The sequence below is a fragment of the Bufo gargarizans genome, chromosome 9 (genome assembly GCF_014858855.1).
Source record: "Bufo gargarizans isolate SCDJY-AF-19 chromosome 9, ASM1485885v1, whole genome shotgun sequence".
Classification (NCBI taxonomy): Eukaryota; Metazoa; Chordata; class Amphibia; order Anura; family Bufonidae; genus Bufo; species Bufo gargarizans.
The window spans coordinates 4,830,224-4,850,301 of record NC_058088.1 but is presented as its reverse complement, the minus strand read 5'-3'; the positions used below and the strand labels follow the sequence as shown (position 1 = coordinate 4,850,301).

Below are 20,078 nucleotides of genomic sequence, written 5' to 3'. Positions count from 1 at the left end.
TGTGCAGCGCTGGCCGCCGGGGCTCAAGCGGCAGGCGGCAGTGCAGGAGGCGGAGCACAGAGGTGTGATTAGGGTATGCCCAGGCACACCCGGCACACCGCGTGCGCACGCCTATGACTATATATATATATACACACAGATACTGCTTCTATTATACCTTGACCTTCTCACATCAGTACACTGCTCTCTCTCTATGAGATACAAGATATAATATATGCAGTGTGCTAAGATATATAGTATATACAGCAGTGTACGATGACTGATAGATGAGGGAACTCATACCTCACCTATCAGTACACTGCTGTATATACTGGCCAGGAACAGATTCTTTCTGTGAGGCCCAGTGATTTCTATGTACGCCCCTGGAAAGAGGCATATAATCCTCTAGTTTTCTGATCATTAGCTGCATCCATGTAATACACAAAATATCCACCAGATGGCGCCAGGAACCACAAAATACCAACATGGAGACTACGGATCTGGGCTCCACCTGCGGTCATTATAAGGCTCCATTCAGACGTCCGCAAATGGGTCCGCATCCGTTCCGCAATATCGGGAACAGGTGCAGACCCATTCATTCTCAATAGGGCAGAACGGGATGTTGAGAGCACACTATGTGCTCTCCGCATTTCCGGAGCGTGGCCCCGAACTTCCGGGACGCGGCTCCGCAAAAAAATAGAACATGTCCTATTCTTGTTCGCAATTGCGGACAAGACTAGGCAGTTCTATGGGGGTGCCGACCGGGTGTATTGCGGATCCGCAATACACCACGGAAGTGTGAATGGATCCTTAGGGTTGTACACATACCTGGAAGTTTAATATAATATAGAAATGTACAATAGAATTCATTTTCTTCTTGTGTCCGTTCAAATTCCTTGATTGTATGCATTTTTGTGCAGATTCACAACCTTACGGGGAAGTCGCAGTGAATCAAGGTGTCATAAGAAAAGTAAACTGCGGCAGATGTCCTGGATAAACAGGATACAACGTCACATGATGAATTTAGATCATCGCAGGATTTAGCATTGTAATGTTTTATTAGCCAGCAGCGAAGAAGGCGCCTCTGACAGTCCCATCCTGGAGGTCGGCTGTAGTACAGACCCCGATTATTCCTGAGCAGAAGAGCTCACAGTCTGGCTGCAATGCAAATATCATATGGTGGGTTCTACTCCCCGCTGCCAGTAACTATCCTAACTTCTGGACCACAGGTAACAACATGGCCCTATGTAACGAGGACCTAAATGTAAGGCAACATAAGAGTATACAGTGGGGCACATTTACTAAGATTGTTTTTTTACGCCAGCCTTAGTTCCCCCTTTGAGCTGCCATAAGACTTGTCTAATTTATGCATGCTCTTTATTGTCTGTGTTCACAGATACATCACACCCATTATAGTCTATGGCTCTGTGTGAAAATGATCTGTGAAAATCCGTGTTTCACAGATCATTAGGAAGAGAAAAGTATTTTTCAGCTGTTAAGTATCAATGAAACATGGAGGTCAAACAGACCCAAAACGGATCCTTCACGAACATCTTCACGGAGGCATCATTGACCACCTTTTCACGGATTTAAGCACGGACGTGTGAATGAGTCTTAATATACGGTTGAAAAAATACATGTATCCAGTTCAGCCTATTTTTCTGCAACGTTGATCCAAAGGAAGGCAAAAAAAAAAAACTCATGAGGTTGAAACCTCTAGAAGTCTGGGTCTTTTGGACTCTGGATAGATTTTGATGGATCATGACATCATCTGTAGATTCCTCTAACCTCCTCAGCTCTGCAGCGAGCCCTGGAGGAGCCGATGCAGAGGATGGGAGTGATAGTGGCCCTGATGAGATCATGTGTCATGGTGTACTCCCTCAGACTGTTGCTAATTGGGAATCAGTACAATGGAAAGGTGGTTTAAAGGGGTTGTCCTGGTTCAGAGCTGAACCCGTACATATCTCCCCATTTTCACCCAGGCAGCCCCTTTGATATGAGCATCGGAGAATTTCATGTTCCGATGCTCTCCCTTGCCCTGCGCTGTATTGTGCAGGGCAAGGGCTGTTAGTTTATATTTTTTACACTGTTAGATGTCTCGCTTTACTTGCTGCAAAGGATAAGTTGTAGTACATACAGCAGTAGTTGGTACAAAGTACAATTTCTGTCCCCAGATGATGAGGTAAGGCTGGCTGCAAAGTAGCAAATAATGGCACCTCTAGTATGCTGTCTTGTTGATGTCCCTTCCTGAACTTCTGGCTAACAGCTGGAAGTCGGGACTTGTGGATGTAAGTGTCCAATGTATAATGCAGGCTTTGAGTTGATCTGGCCTGAAGGTACTCTAGGTGATGGGTGTCTAAACCATAGTCCCTCACCTGCATCAGGGTCTGTACAGCTGTTGTTTGCCAGTCTCTTCTGACTGTAAGCACTGTAGCTTTTCTGGTATCTGTATCTTTTGCATCCTTACAGTCTCTCTGGAGTGTTGGTCTCACAGAAGAGTTAGAACAAGTACTGCTCTCTTGGAATAGGCTCAACCATGTGCCTCACTAGTCTAGCTAGAGCTTCCCATCCTGTCAGGAAGTAGGACCAGCCCACTCCTACCAAGAGGGGAGAAATGAGAAGGTTAGTCTTATTCCTAATGCCAACCAGACCTTATCGATTGGTGCACAGGGTAAACAGGAACATAGTAAAAACATAACAAACCAAACAATTGTACATACCCCAGGCGGGGGTTATGCAGTCTTGCTTTACCTCCCACATTTGCTTCTTGCACACAGAGTTATACATGAATTTAGCCTCCAGCTAAGAAGGACAGGTCTGGAGAATACAGCTGCATGGGAGAAATAACCTAAATTGCATAGCTAGGAACCAAGCTGCTGTACAAAGCATTCAGTGTCTGCTCCAAACTACTTAATGTGTAATGTGAATACATACCATTCTACTGTAGCATTCATCCGCCTACGGACTATGGGTCATCACTGGTAGACAAATTTGCAGCGACATCCTGAGGAGCTGGAGTAGAGGATAGGAATGGTAGTGGCCCTGATAAAGTGTTGTGTGAAACATAACATAACAAATTTATTTTTACTAAGTGCAACATAGAACTAGAAATATATACAGTAGCCGCAGGCTTTTAGTGTAGTTCTTCTCTGGCACCAGCAAGGAATCTGGAGACAGGTTGGATGGCTGCAGTTTAGTAAGTAGGTTCTAGTGGCCTAGTAATGTTCTAGGTGATGGGTGTCTTACCCATAGTCCCTCACCTTACAGCAGTATCTGTAAATGTTAGCTATATCTGTTCACTCTGCTGTTAAGCTTCTCATGACATCACTTGAGAGAAATTGTTGATTGTTCTCTCTGGAGAATCGGTAACAGGAGAAGGAGCTTTGCAGGTTGCTTCTTCTCCTCTCTGTCTCTAGACAGGAACTCCCTCTCCTGGCAGGAACCAGCCCACTTCTACCAGGAGGGGAGGAACAGGGTGGTTAACCCTGTTCCTTGCCAACCATTCCTTTCTGGGAACTATGTCCAGAAGCAAACATTATAATACATAAGAATATACAATTTGTAGTACCCCAAGGTCTGGGGTACTACAGATTATCAAATAAGCCTGACCCCCTGTAGATCCCAGCCTCAGACTACCCATCCAGAAGCTTCATTCCTTGGACTTAAAGGGGTTATCCCATCTTAGAAAATAGGGGCATATCGCTAGGATATGCCCCCATTGTCTGATAGGTGCGGGTCCCACCGCTGGGACCCGCACCTACAAGGAGAACGGAGTGGAGAAAGTGGAGGAGGGCGTACTGCGCATGCGCAGCCGCCCTCCATTCATTTCTATGGAGCTGCCGAAAATAGCCGAGCGCTGGCTCGGCTATTTCCGTCGGCCCCATAGAAAGGAATGGGAGCGGTGGCCGGGCATGCGCGGTGCGCTCCCATTCACTTTAATGGGAGAGGCGGGGAGCTGTGCCTGGTGGTGGACGGACCCTGGGAAACCCGGGGTCCTCCAGCCACAACTCTCCCCGGCTCCGTTCTCGTTGTAGGTGCGGGTCCCAGAGGTGGGACCCGCACCTATCAGACAATGGGGGCATATCCTAGCGATATGCCCCCATTGTCTAAGATGGGATAACCCCTTTAAGCTTCTTCTGTGGTCCAATGCTTGAGATAGTTCAGCCATAATCATGGTGATTGAAAGACAAGTACCGTTAACAGAGGAGACTCTTCAAAATCGGAGACATACAGTAAGTATGATGAGATGTTGGAATTTCAGCACTTACCTCTCTATGAGATAGGCGAAGCCCTTGAGTTTCAAAACCTTCTTGGAAAACCTGGGTTATTGTCAGATTGCAATGACCTAGGTTAGAGTCAATCTCATTTACCAAATTTATCTGAACTTCTTACTCATAGAAACATAGCCCTTGTCTTATTACAGTCCAACAATAACCAATGGTTTGATAAAGCTCCCCACCCTCTGTAAATGGACTGCGGATATACCTGACCTCTCGACAGATGGCTGGAGGATGTCATTGATCGATGTATCCCTACCTTTGTCAGTTCTGGGGTACCACTGATTCCAGGTCTACTACACCATGGATAGATTGTAAAGGCTTGGGACTGGTAAATTCGGGCACCTTCACTCTTACATATACTGTATGAGGGCTTTAAGGTAGGGCTAGAGTATAAGGTGGTCAACCCTTCAGCAGCTTCCACCACCCAGTTCCCTACAGCTCTTCCAGCCACTGGGAACTAGAAGAAATCCAGGGAAAGAAGGTAAAGAATATGGTCTATGCTCTGCAGGTAGAAGACTGGCATACAATTAGTTAACTGTCTCAGTACTTATAAACAGGTAAGTACTTGTTCCTTATAATACTTCATGTAAGGGGACATTCCTGAGTGCTTACACATCTCCCAGTAGCCTGGATCCAGGGTCTCACCTTTCTATGTAAACCTTTCAAAAGTAGGGACAGAATTCAGGAGAGGAAAATCTGAACAATAAAAACTCTTCTGAAGCACATGATATCCATATTAAACACAGCAGAGCAGGACCCCACTGTTTCCATCAGTCCGGTAGACTATGAATGGGGCTTCAGGGTGCACCTCTCTGTTTGCTCTACCATCCAAACTTCTCACCTCTCTCGAAGGGAAGTGAAGGGGAATGGTGGGCTCAGGACCCTAGTTTTAGCCATCATTTGTTGAGTGATTGCATCTTTTATATAGCACCTAAAATCATCTGACATCATATGTGCTGCTAAAAAACAAGCAAAAAAACTATGAATCTGCATGGGGACGAATGATCGCAGTGCCGATCGTTCCTTCCCATAATTATAAATGATCAGTTCTATCGGGCCCTGTAAAAAAGCCCTAAACCTTTGATTTGCTGATCAGGTCACAATTGTAAACTTAAATCCGGGGGCAGGTGAAGCTTATGTAGGAGATCTTTGCTTCTTGTATTTTCACGATTCTTTACTGAAACTGTAGAAGACACGGGATTAGTTATACGTAGTTAATATTTAATTAGCAGTGGGGAATGTACAGTACCTGGTTACTATAGTTAATAATTACTATTTAGATCATTCAATTTAAAAAATCTGCGTTTATAGGGGGCACAGGTCTACTCTGATCCCCAAAATTCACTGTGCACTAATTTTTGCAATGAGTACAGACCCAGCCACAGTAAACGCTGCTAGGGTGAGAATTGAGGCCAGGGTATTTCTGGTTCCCAAGATCCTGATACAATAACCTCAGGAGAAAGGGAACACATTCATCCTCTTCGTTGCTGCACATTGCCATAACCAGGAAGGGCGAAGCCTAAAGACTATGAGAACCTAGGCATAAAACGAAAATTCAGCTTTTGGCCAGCTGATCGACGGGGGTCCCAGGTGTCGGACCCTCACCGATCAGATACTGATGACCTAGGTTTTCAGTAAAAAAATCTTGAAAACCCTTTTAAGACCCCTTTACACTACTCAATTGAGCAGAAGATTCTTTGCGACAGACGCCTGCTCGTCTGTGAAAGAGACCGCCGTTACTACATGCAGCAATCTCCTCCAGAGTATGGTGACTAGTGATCGCCAATGCCATTGCTCGTCCCCATACAGAATCATTGTTTGTCTGCTGCAGAGACCTGTTTAGACTCCACGATCTGCTGCCTGCAAACGATGACTTAACCTGTTACGGACACAGGGCGTACAGGTACGCCCTGATGTCCTGGTACTTAAGGACACAGGGCGTACCTGTACGCCCTGTGTATTTCCGATCACCGCCGCACGGCAGGCAGTGATCGGAACAAGGTGCCTGCTCAGAGCATTGAGCAGGCACCTTGGGTCAATGCCGAGGGGGGTCCTGTGACCCACATCGTATCGGCGATCGCGGCGGATTAACCCCCTCTATGCCGCGGTAGCAGCATAGAAGGGGTTTGTGTTTGAGGGAGCGCATCGAGTCCCCGCGCTGCTGTGGCGGGGACTCGATGTCTCAGAAGGCAGCCCGATGCCGTGCACGGCATCAGGACCTGCCTTCTAGGGGAGCCGAGTAGATCCAGCCTCAGGCTGGATCTCTTAGGCAACCTGTTAGTGTACTACTCACTGTAGTACACGAACAGGCAATGGATTACAATACAAATGTATTGTAATGCATTGCAGAGGGGATCAGACCCCCAAAAGTTAACATCAGAAATAAAGTAAAGGAAAAAAAAGTAAAAAAAAAATGTTTTTAATAAAATTTATAAAGTAAAAAACAGATATAATAAAAACAGAAAAAAAACAAAACACACATATTAGGTATCGCCGTGCCCATAATGACCGGCTCTATAAATATATCACATGATCCACCCTGTCCGATAAATATCATAAAAATAAAAAAAGGTGTAAAAAAAAGCCATTTTTGTCACCTTACATCACAAAAAGTGCAACACCAAGTGATCAAAAAGGCGTAAGCCTCCCAAAATAGTACCAATCTAACCGTCACCTCATCCCGCAAAAAATGAGCCCCTACCTAAGCCAATCACCCAAAAAATAAAAAAACTATGGCTCAGAATATGGAGACACTAAAACATCATTTTTTTTTTCAAAAATGCTGGTATTGTGTAAAACTTAAGTAAATAAAAAAAGTTGACATATTAGGTATCACCGCGTCCGTAAGAACCTGCTCTATAAAAAATATCACATGACCTAACCCCTTAGGTGAACACCGTAATTTTATTTTTTTTTTAAACTGTGTAAAAAAGCAATTTTTTGTCACCTTACATCACAAAAAGTGTAATAGCAAGCGATCAAAAAGTCATACGCACCCCAAAATAGTTCCATTCAAACCGTCATCTCATCCCGCAAAAATTATACCCTACCCAAGATAATCGCTCAAGAACTTAAAAAACTATGGCTCTCAGACTATGGAGACACTAAAACATTATTATTTTTTGTTTCAAAAATTAAATCATTGTGTAAAACTTGCATAAATAAATAAAAAGTAGACATATTAGGTATCGCCGCGTCCGTAAGAACCTGCTCTAAAAAAATATCACATGACCTAACCCCTCAGATGAACACCGTAAAAAAAAGCCATTTTTTTTTCACCTTACATCACAAAAAGTGTAATAGCAAGCGATCAAAAATCATCTCATCCAGAAAAAAATGAGCCCCTACACAAGACAGTCGCCCAAAAAATAAATAAAACTATGGCTTTCAGAATGTGGAGACACTAAAGAATCTTTTTTTTTCATGCTTTTGTATTGTCGCGTCCGTGACCCTAAAATAGTACCAACAAAACTGCCACCCTATCCTGTAGTTTCCAAAATGGGGTCACTTTTTTGGAGTTTCTACTCTAAGGGTGCATCAGGGGGGCTTCAAATGGGACATGGTGTCAAAAAACCAGTCCAGCAAAATCTGCCTTACAAAAACCGTATGACATTCCTTTCCTTCTGCGCTCTGCGGTGTGCCCGTTCAAACAATCTCAGAATGGCCTGGATAAGTAAAAGCATTTTAAAGTTATTCACACATAAAGTGACACTGGTCAGACTTGCTACATCGGGCCATGTAAAGGGGCCCATAGATGTCCGAATCGACAATCCAATTACTTGATGAGTGAGTGTTTCTTTAGTTCATCGGCACTTTTACACCGGCAGAATATCGAGTGTTCATACAATCGGTCGTTAGCGAACATCAGGCAGTGTAAAGGGGCCTTTACTTACCTGAATGCTGCCATTTTAGATATTGTCTACTGTCCTCTTCTAGCCTGCAACTGTTGCTTACCCTGACCTTGACAACATGACTAGTGAGTAGTATGAGCTTGGGAACGTGTAGAGGTCCCAGGGACTTGGTAAATGCTAAATTCGATGATTGTTGACCATCGTGAACATACGGATGGTTGCACTAGATGTGGTGTACAACCTTTCTTTTGTTAGATCTCAATACAATTCATAAACCCTTCCATATGAATAAACTGGATTTGAAAAATTTTGTAGAAATACTTCTTGGGGAAAAGGTTTAAGATCCACAGCGCATTCTACTGCTATGACGGAATTTACCCAGGCATCTCAGGAGGTTTCTAACCAAGATGTAAGAAGGTTGTCGTCAAAGGTTCTAATTCTTTTGATCTGAAAGTTTATTTTTAAAGGAAAATGAAGATCCTTGCTTGCTTGTTTATGCATGACCTCTGTTTGTTAGAATAGTGGGGGTCTATTCTTAAAGAGGACCTGTCCCCTTTCCTGACATGCCTGTTTTAATAGTTTTATGCATTCCCCCACGTAATAACAATTCTGGAGCATATTCTTATGGCTCTATGTTGTGCCATACCTTTATTATTTCCACTAGAAGTTATACATGATGGATGCTTCTAGTGCTTCCCGAGGACTCCAAGCACTGCACTTGACACCGTAAGCACTGCCGACCCCACGAACCGCCGCAGCTTGGTTGGGATCTCGCCATCTTCTACCCACCCTGGACTTACGACAAGGCTTCCAGGTTCCAGTGGGTGCACCTCTCTTCCTTCAGAGAGTGATGCAGGAACAGGAACAGCTCTTACAAGAGCTAGGGATTATACTCTGGAGAGTATAATGAATATAGCTATCCCCAGAGTGTAGTTCTCCAATCCAACAAACATGAGCCCAGACTTCATAAAGGGTAGAACAGGACCCTTTATTGGGGCAACATGTCAGCCTTTTATGCAGGTCTTCCAGCAAGGGACACTCTTATGGGGGACCTTGTGTTTCTCACATAAACCAATCACATGCAGTTACAGGCAGAAAACACACACATGTGATACAATTAACCAACACAATGGGATAACGTAATCACTCACAGGCAGAAGCTACACACTTTTCCTTTTGTAGAATAATGAGCCAGGGGAGGGTGGTGGTCAGGGGTTGGTAGATTCCTCTACTGAACTAATAAAACATAACAAGGTCTATAATACTCCACACATAAATCAGGGTTAATAGTTCCTTGTAACCCCAAGAGACTGAAATGAGGAAGTGGGGGGATCTCCATAGTTCTGGGTCCATAGTCCGTAGGAAGGAGGCTAGCCCTCAGGCCTCTCCAGCAGCCCCAGTAACGGTTCAGTCCATCACATTTCTCCCCTCCCAACAGTAGACTAACCAGTTACCAGACCCCCAACTGGTCTGAACCTGGGTTAGTCGGACATGCATACAGAACCTCTTCCAACTGGTCCACTTGACTCTGCTGCAGGAGAGTGATGCCACCCATATCATCTCCTGGGTAACCACACTGCCGCTGGGGAGAGAGGTTGGCTACCTCTTCTCCCTGGAATGCCCTCTGCCGCTGGGGAGATCGACCGATTATCTCCTCTCCCTGGAATGCTGATGGGTAGGGGTAGCGACCATCTCCACTCCCAGTGATGCTTGCTGCTGTGACACGGGCTGCAGCTGGGGAGAGAGACTGGTTGTCTTTTCTCCCTTTATAACACACGGCCACCGGGGATCTGGGCCGGCTGCCCAGCATCCCTGCAGGGCCGGTAGGGAGACCTCGGTCCCATCTCCATCTGCAGACTGTGGGTCCTCCCATAGTGCCTGGTATGCATCATCCAGCCAGGTCTCCTGCTATACCAGGGTCTCGCGCTCCGACACACACCCCTTCAGGGGCTGCTCTCCCAGTAGAGGCATTCGCAGCTCCTATCGCATTCGCAATCTCTGCTCCTCACTCGGGAGACTCTCGCCCCGCCGACGCTGCACGTCCTCCAGGGCCTCGTGCTATATGCCTTTCTGGACTGCATCCCTGTTATCTGGGTGATCCTCCTCTTCCTCATGGAACGCTGTCCAAGAACTAGCTGATTCCATGCTGCGGTCACCAGGGTCGCTGTACAAGTACTAGCGTTACCCTAATTATAAATCCACAAACGGTGTCTCCGAGCTGCTTCTCCTCGCACTAGGACGCCATACCACTGCTGCCACCACTGTAACGGATCCCCTGGCACCCTGAATAGGTACCTCCGTTAATGGATGTTCCTAGTGCTTCCCGAGGACTCCAAGCACTCCACTTGACACCATAAGCACTGCAGACCCCTCGAACTGCCGCAGCTTGGTTGGGATCTTGCCATCTTCTACCCACCCTGGACCTACAACAAGGCTTCCAGGTTCCAGTGGGTGCACTGAAGGAAGAGAGCGATGCAGGAACAGGAACAGCTCTTACAAGAGCTAGGGATTATACTCTGGAGAGTATAATGATTATAGCAATCCCCAGAGTGTAGTTCTCCAATCCAACAAACATGAGCCCAGACTTCATGAAGGGTAGAACAGGACCCTTTAATGGGGCAACATGTCAGCCTTTTATGCAGGTCCTTCAGCAAGGGACACTTCCATGGGGGACCTTGTGGAAGACTGAGACAGTTTTTTACATAAACCAATCACATGCAGTTAGAGGCAGAAAACACCCACCTGTGATACAATTAACCAACACAATGGGATAACGTAATCACTCACAGGCAGAAGCTACACACTTTTCCCTTTCTAGAATAATGAGCCAGTGGAGGGGGGTGGTCTGGGGTTGGTAGATTCCTCTACTGAACTAATAAAACATAACATGGCCTATAATACTCCACACATAAATCAGGGTTAATAGTTCCTTGTAACCCCAAGAGACTGAAAGGGGGAAGTGGGGGGATCTTTATAGTTCTGGGTCCATAGTCCATAGGAAGGAGGCTAGCCCTCAGGCCTCTCCAGCATCCCCAGTGACGGTTCAGTCCATCACAGGTGGTAACCAGTTGGATTTGTGTACCTGCACAGTCTGAAAATGACAACCCTGATTGGATAGAGTTAATCTGTGCAGGTGCACACCTCCAACTGGTTACCGCCCCTCTGTACCCTTACTGCAGACTGCTAGCAATTCATTCATATCTTCTAGTAGAAATAATAAAGGAATGGCACAACATAGAGCCATAAGAATAGAAGATATGACCACACTAGTTAGTATGGTGACAGGTAAATCAATGGTGATCTCTCCTGAGTTAGCACTATTAAACATGGACAAATTGAATCCTCTGACCCGATTTTCGATCACTCATACTTTTGTTGCATATAGAATCGAATTGGCTAAGCTTTGGAAAGCCAAAGTCATAGACTCTAAACTGTTATAATACATTATGGCAATGGCACAGGCTCAGGAGTGGGATCTGCATCATCACTTGTAGAAGTTGGCTATATTATATAGCAGGCAGCCAGCTCTCACTGCCGGGATCAGATAACTCAAATCCTAGCAGTTTGACCCCCCAGTTAAACAGTAGTGTTGCAGACACATAGGAGCGTAAGTGCACCTATACAATATAATGCCCTCTTCACAGTACTTTTGCTGCCTTACTGCTCCCTACACAGTAGTTATGCCCTCTTAGTGTCTCCATGCACAGTAAAATGGCCCCCTTTTGCCCCCCAAACAGTAGTTTTGGCCTCTTAATACCCCCCTACAGAAATGCTCCCACTAATCTTCACCTAGCCCTGTTCCCCCAATGAATGAAACTCCTCATGCTCTGCCCAGCAAGCTTGATGCAGTGACATCATTGTACCTGCTGAGATAAGAGAGAGTGCATGGGCCGAGGACAGGCTGCGGAATGATCCTCGGCGGGTACCCTGTTCTACTTAGCCTAGCAGGCACAATGCTGTCACCGCACAGGCCAGGGAGTGAGGCCCAGCCTGTAATGGATGACAAACATCCATTATGACCCAGGTACTACGTCTACTGCAGGGCCCAAAGCAGACGCGAAGGCTACTGTGGTGATAGGGACCTTATTTACCTAATTATGTGACTCTGGCTATTAATTGGTTGGACCAGACCTTATAGCAAAGGGAGTGAATACATATGCATTCACAACTTTTCAGTTTTTATTTAGTCATTTTATTTAGTCATTGATATTTCATACAGGGTATTTTTTCCATTCCCCTGTACAGATTTGTACAGATTTGTCAGATCCATTATATAAAATTTTAAAAAAATGTATTTTTATTTCGGGTTGTAACGCAAGAAAACACCAAGGTGGCGGTGTGGGGGGAATAGTCCCAAGCCACTGTGTAGTACCCCAGACCTGGCGGTCCTACAAATTTCTTATTGTTATGTGTTGTGTATTTTACTGTTTGCTTCAGGCCATAGTTCCCAGCATGGAAAAGATGGCAAAGGTTGGCAGTACCAGGGTGGTTAACCCTCTTGGTGGGTGTGGGCTGGTCCTGCCAAGAGGGAGAGTTGCTGAGACGCTACAGAGAGGACAGAAAGCAACTTGCTGTGCTCCTGTTACAGATTTCTCTAGCAATAACTACTCCAAATTGTCCTCATTTAAAAAGCCTTGAGATTCCAGACATCAGAGTGAATGGCTACTTCTGCATCTGCAGACACTGCTGTAAGGTGAAGGACTACAGCCAAGCCACCCATCACCAAACAACAACTAGGCTAGTATCAACTAAGTGCAGAATTGCCTCCAAATCCTTGCTGGTGCCAGAGAGAATTGCACTTAAAGGAAACCTGTCACCGGGATTTTGTGTATAGAGCTGAGGACATGGGTTGCTAGATGGCCACTAGCACATCCGCAATACCCAGTCCCCATAGCTCTGTGTGCTTTTATTGTGTATAACAACCAATTTGATACATATGCAAATTAACCTGAGATGAGTCAGAGCTTGAAAATATGACTCTTCTCTGGTCACACAAGTAAGATATGACTCTTTTATGTTAATTTGCATATGTATCAAATCGTTTTGTTTTTTTAACACAATAAAAGCACACAGAGCTATGGGGACTGGATATTGCAGATGTGCTAGTGGCCATCTAGCAACCCATGTCCTCAGCATTATACCCAAAATCCTGGTGACATCCTGGTGAAATGTATGCATTTCAAGTGGTACGTTACACTTTGTAAAAAAGACTTTGTGGCATTTTACTGTAGAGTCCTTCTTCAGTACTATATCTCCACTGCACCAATCACCAGGGAGCGACAGCCTGAGGGAGTTCATAGTGACACAACACTTCAGCAGGGCCACTACCACTGTAATTCCTAGAGATATTTTAGAACACCTTTCCTGGCATACATACTCACCTCAGGGAGACAGTGCAATGAACAGAAGCCACCTTTTGTGTATAGTCCACAGTGTGGCAGATAAAAGAAAGCCAAAGGACTGAAACCACCCTACTCACCCCTCCTTGGTCTTCATCTGGGCCGCACGCTGCACTGTCCTGACTGCGTATAGCGACAGGACATAGTGCACATACCTGATGGTGAGTGCAGGAAGAGCACGTCGTTCGGAGCAGAAGAGGTAAGTTGTTTTATTTATTTTACTGTCTGATCTAAGGTCCAATGAGGACTGGCGGGGTCTGAATTGAGGTGTGATAAAGACTGGGGGTCTAATCTGAGGTCTTATGAAAACTGGGGGTCTGATGAAAAAAAAACGTATTTTCCCCCTCTAAGGCTACTTTCACACTTGCGTTCGGAGCGGATCCGTCTGGTATTTGTACAGACGGATCCGCTCCTATAATGCAGACGATGGGATCCGTTCAGACGTAACCGTCTGCATTATATTTCACTAAAAAAGCCTAAGTACAATTTGTATTCAGACGGATCCGTCCAGACTTTACATTAAAAGTCAATGGGGGACGGATCCGTTTGAAAAATGCGCCATATTGTGTCACCTTCGAACGGATCCGCCCCCATTGACTTCCATTGTAACTCTGGACGGATCAGTTTGCCTCCGCACGGCCAGGCGGACACCCGAAAGCTGCAAGCAGCGTTCAGGTGTCCGCCTGCTGAGCGGAGCAGAGGACAGACGGAGCCAGACTGATGCATTCTGAGCGGATCCGCATCCACTCAGAATGCATTAGGGCTGGACGGATCCGTTCGGGGACGCTTGTGAGAGCCTTCAAACGGAACTCACAAGCGGAGCCCTGAACGCTAATGTGAAAGTAGCCTAAGCCCTAAGTGCTTCTTATGATCAGGCGCGTCTTATAAAGCAAAAAAGTAATTTCAAAGTAAATTCTGATGACAAAGGAACAGAAACAAACATTCTTAGGAATTGATATCTCCAGAAACTATCCAATAAAGAAGCAAAAAACACATCTGTTTATTTACTGTGGAATATACAGGGTGGGCCATTTATATGGATACACCTTAATAAAATGGGAATGGTTGGTGATATTAACTTCCTGTTTGTGGCACATTAGTATATGTGAGGGGGGAAACTTTTCAAGATGGGTGGTGACCATGGTGGCCATTTTGAAGTCGGCCATTTTGAATCCAACTTTTGTTTTTTTAATAGGAAGAGGGTCATGTGACACATCACACTTATTGGGAATTTCACAAGAAAAACGATGGTGTGCTTGGTTTTAACGTAACTTTATTCTTTCATGAGTTATTTACAAGTTTCTGACCACTTATAAAATGTGTTCAATGTGCTGCCCATTGTGTTGGATTGTCAATGCAACCCTCTTCTCCCACTCTTCACACACTGATAGCAGCACCGCAGGAGAAATGCTAGCACAGGCTTCCAGTATCCGTAGTTTCAGGTGCTGCACATCTCGTATCTTCACAGCATAGACAATTGCCTTCAGATGACCCCAAAGATAAAAGTCTAAAGGGGGTCAGATCGGGAGACCTTGGGGGCCATTCAACTGGCCCACGACGACCAATCCACTTTCCAGGAAACTGTTCATCTAGGAATGCTCGGACCTGACACCCATAATGTGGTGGTGCACCATCTTGCTGGAAAAACTCAGGGAACGTGCCAGCTTCAGTGCATAAAGAGGGAAACACATCATCATGTAGCAATTTCGCATATCCAGTGGCCTTGAGGTTTCCATTGATGAAGAATGGCCCCACTATCTTTGTACCCCATATACCACACCATACCATCAATTTTTCGGTTACAACAGTCTTGGAGGGATCTATCCAATGTGGGTTAGTGTCAGACCAATAGCAGTGGTTTTGTTTGTTAACTTCACCAACAAAATCTTCTGCGTAAACTGAGGGTCCTGTTCCAATTTTTGTTTTGCCCATTCAGCAAATTCAGTGCGCCGATCTGGGTCATCCTCGTTGAGATGCTGCAGTAGCTGGAGTTTGTAAGGGTGCCATTTGTGAGTAGCAAATATCCGCCGAAGGGATGTTCGACTAATGCCACTCTCCAGTGACATGCGGCGAGTGCTACGCTGTGGGCTCTTGCTGAATGAAGCTAGGACAGCCACTGATGTTTCTTCATTAGTGACAGATTTCATGCGTCCACATTTTGGCAAATCCAACACTGAACCAGTTTCACGAAACTTAGCAAGCAGTTTGCTAACTGTAGCATGGGAGATGGGTGGTCTCGTAGGCTGTCTTGCATTGAAATCTGCTGCAAAGACCCGGTTACTGCGTTCACCAGACATCAACACAATTTCTATCCGCTCCGCACGTGTTAACCTCGGCGACATGTCAATGGCTGTAAACAAAGAGAAACTTGTAAATAACTCATGAAAGAATAAAGTTAAAACCAAGCACACCATTGTTTTTCTTGTGAAATTCCCAATACGTTTGATGTGTCACATGACCCTCTTCCTATTGAAAAAACAAAAGTTGGATTCAAAATGGCCAACTTCAAAATGGCCGCCATGGTCACCACCCATCTTGAAAAGTTTCCCCCCTCACATATACTAATGTGCCACAAACAGGAAGTTAATATCACCAACCATTCCCATTTTATTAAGGTGTATCCATATAAATGGCCCACCCTGTACTTATAGAGGGAAGTAGTTGTTATAAACATTGTTTTAATTAAAATGAGTATGGCTAAGCTTAGCTGAATGCAATGATATATTTCACTTAGCAATCCTTTGCTTCATTTTGGAGAAAGAGTACTTTTAATCCATATGCAGATGAGCAGTTAAGTGCACTGGGGGCGGGCCCAAGCCATTCTGTGCACCCCTGCTCCTTCTGCTTCCTCTGCTAGCTCCTCCCTCTCCTTTTTGATTGGCAGGCTAGGTGGGATGACTGTGGCCCTATCAGTCAGAATTAGATCCATAGACTGGCAGTGGAAGCAGGGGGGAAAAGGGTGCAGAGAGTGGCTTGGGCAAGAAAGACACTTGTGGTAAGGTTTTTTTTTTATCCACATGGCCCTACAGGGTGCAGTATATGGGAAACTATAGGGGTCTTTTTTAATACTGGGGCTCTATAGGGGCATTAGTGGTGGCACTATTAGGGCATTATTGATCAAGGAATTCAGGGTGCATTATTTATGAAGTTGACATTATATGGGCATTATTATTGCTAATGGCACTATTGAAGAACATATTAATATTGGTGGCACTATAGGGGTATTATTATAAGTGGGGGCACTATAAGGGACATTATTGCTGCTGTGATCACTATAGGGAGAATTATTACCACTGAGGCCACTATAGTGGGGCATAATTATTAATGTGGCTACTATAGGGAGCATTATTATTACTAGGGACACTATAGGGGGTTTGTAACTACTAGGGAAACTAAACTGGGATCTACTCTACTGGGGTCACTATAGGGGGCATTCGTACTACTGGAGGCACTATTGCATAGTATTTAGGTGCAGTAAGAAGCACAGTAGGCATAGTATAGAGGGTGACAACAGGATGACACTGTTGGGGCACTAGCATGGGGAGTTTGTATTGAGAGGGTAAGGAGGAGGATGGAGAAATGAGGAATAAAAAATGTCTGTGAGGCAAACTCTGCAGAGATGAGATGTGCCTAAAAGAGGTCATCATGGTGCTCTGGGCAGAATGGAGAAGATGAGGAAAGAGAACATTAGAGAACGTCAGACAAGAGATCACTGGATGTAATAGGTATGTAGTGCTATATTCTCCTTATGTTTGGTAGTGCTGGAATACAGACAGCTTGCTGATGGTAGGGATGGGTCAGAGCTATGACCACGTCTCACCTGCCTAGCCCCTTCTTCCATATCATAATTAGAGACAACTGGAGGAGGAGGACAGAATGCAGCAGCGGGTACTGAAGACCAAAGATGGGCAGCTTCTTGAGAGGTATTTTATGCTGCCTGGACAGTATTTTGTGCTGTACTGTAGTATTAGATTCTGCTGGAGCAGTAGTTTGTGCTGCACTGTGGTTTTTTGTGTTGCATTATGGTATTGCTGACCCAGTCTACTTGTGTTAGCCCCACCCCCTGGTAATTCGGACCCGACTACAACATGGGGCCACAAAACACGGATGGCGTCCGTGTGCGTTCCGCCATTTGCAGAAAAAAAAGGCACGGACAGCCATTGATATAACTGCCTATTCTTGTCCATAAAACGGACAAGAATAGGACAGGTTATATATTTTTTACGGAGCAACGGATGCGGACAGCACACGGAGTGCTGTCCGCATCTTTTGCGACCCCGTTGAAGTGAATGGGTCGGCATCCAATCCGCAAATACTGCGGCTCGGATGCGGACCAAAACAACGGTTGTGTGCATGAGGCCAAAATAAATGCATTTTGACAGAAGCGTATACTAGGTGCCTCAATAAAGGTGTTTGTAGATTATGCTGGGAGGCAGTGGGTCAATGCATGGCATGTGGATGTGGGATCCATGGGGGTCATTTACTTACACCAGTCTGGCATAAAAAAAAAAGTCGCAAGACCCCTTTTTGCAACCTTTTAACTCCCGTGTGACAATATTTTGGCCCTGGCAAATTCACTAACATTTACTTCTGGATACAGGCATCCGATCAGGGACTGGAGTAGTTTTCACTCCTGGCGCATGGACTGCCAGAGGATGGGCCTAATGCATGCGCCTCGTCCTAAATTAGGCTCATCCTCTGGCAGCACGAGCTATCAAAGACCTACGTCAAAAGCCAGTCTTGGATAAATCACCCCCATTTCTTTTTTTCTACAGATTGCTAAATTTGCATTCTATCCCCTCATTTTTTACTTTTTTTATTTTTTTCCATGGTGTCAGCACTCCTCCCATTCGATTCAGGTGTTTTAATTAGCAGAAGTCTGCATAAGGGTTAATAAGCTCCTAATTGGGCTCACTTTAGGTTTCTGAGATCACATGGAGAGGTGAGCTTTTGCGATCTGTTCACATTGTGCGATGCTGTGCCTGTGGGGCCTTAGCCTGATACCTAGTAATGTTGTTTGTCTGCTGGGTCTACTAACTGCAGTGGTGGATGCCATCTGCCACTGCGCCAAATTAGAGTAGGAACCCACTCATGAGGCCACCTTAAAATGGTGAGTGGGTGTATGCATTCTGATTGACGCGTATACTAAGGGCACACAACCCCTTTTTTTTTTTTTTTTTTGTGGTCCGCAAATTGCAGATCCGCAAAATTACCGGCTGTGTGCATTCCGCGTTTTGTGGAACGGCTGGCTCATAGTGGAACAGTCATATCCTAGTCCATAAATAGGACATGTTGTTTTTAATTTATTTTTTCGCGGAGCAAACATATGGATACGGAATGCACACTGCGTAATTTCTGTTTTTTGCGATCCCGTTGAAGTGAATGGTTCCGTGTATGGGCTGCAATAAAACAAAACTGACACAGGCGAAAAAATACTCTTATGTGCTTGAGCCCTAAGTGCTTTAATGGAGATGTTTGTAGGTTATGCTGGAGGCAGTTGATCAATTCATGGCATGTGGGTGTTAGCAATCGATCCATGGCCCTGATTTATCATGCCTTCACTCCAAAATTCCGGCTTCAGAAAAGTTACAAACGCTGACTGTTTTCAACTTGCACAACAATTTTGCAACTTTTTGGGTTTTACACCACTCACTTGAAATGTGGGTGGGACAGTGGGCATGGTTAGCTGTGCTAGGCTACTTTCACACTTGCGTCTTTGCTGGATCCGGCAGGGCTCAGCAAAAACGCTTCAGTTACTGATCATACCACCGCCTGCATCCGTTATGAACGGATCCGGTTGTATTATCTTTAACATACCCAAGACTGATCTGTCATGAAAGTCAATGGGGAATGGATCCGTTTTCGATTGTCAGAGTTAAACGGATCCGTTCCCATTGACTTGCATTATGGGTCATGCCGGATCAGTTTTGCTCCGCATCCCATGACTGAGAGAAAATCGCAGCTTGCTGTAGTTTGCTCTGAGGTATGGGAATACAACCAAACAAAATGTTTTTTGGAGCATTCCGTTCTGTCCAGTTATGTTTTGTTCCCATTCCTTGTCAAAGCGTTTTTCTCCGGTATTAAGACCCTATGATGGATCTCAATACAGGAAAATAGAAACGCAAGTGTGAAATTAGCCTTAATGGGTTTCACTCCAGGTTTTTTTTTAAGTAGCACAACAAGTTGCAATCTCACTCCGTTAGGAGGGCGGAGTAGGAAAAACTGGAGAAGCTTTCCTACAAAGTGTTAAATTTTGTCTCTTCCTTAAACCTATCAAACATGAGACATTTGATAAAGTCCACCAAAGCAGACTCCAAATTATTACCCTCATGATAAATTCTACAGATTGCTAACCCTGACAGGACCTGTGCACACATGTAAACCTAACACTATTGTGTTTGCTACTCCACCCTCTTACGTAAGTCAGATTGCGACTTGTGTGACTTAAAAAAAAAAAGTCAGGGATAAATCTGGAGTGAAACTTATTAGGGTACTTTAATGCAAACGGATATCTATTTAATTTTATTTTTTTCTGAATGTGGATCCGTTAGACTTATTCATTGAAATAC

General features: G+C 45.0%; 1 protein-coding gene across 2 annotated transcripts in view; it reads left to right on the top strand.

Moving 5' to 3' along the window:
* Nucleotides 1-1,022: 1,022 nt before the first annotated feature.
* The window catches only part of LOC122946828 (galectin-4-like), a 43,474-nt gene continuing 24,418 nt past the window's right edge, over nt 1,023-20,078 (top strand). The window contains exon 1 of one of the 2 annotated variants that reach the window (XM_044306679.1): nt 1,023-1,158. The gene's annotated coding sequence lies outside the window, so the exon portion shown is untranslated. The remainder of the gene's footprint in view (nt 1,159-20,078) is intronic. The other variant, XM_044306678.1, reaches the window with a different exon arrangement.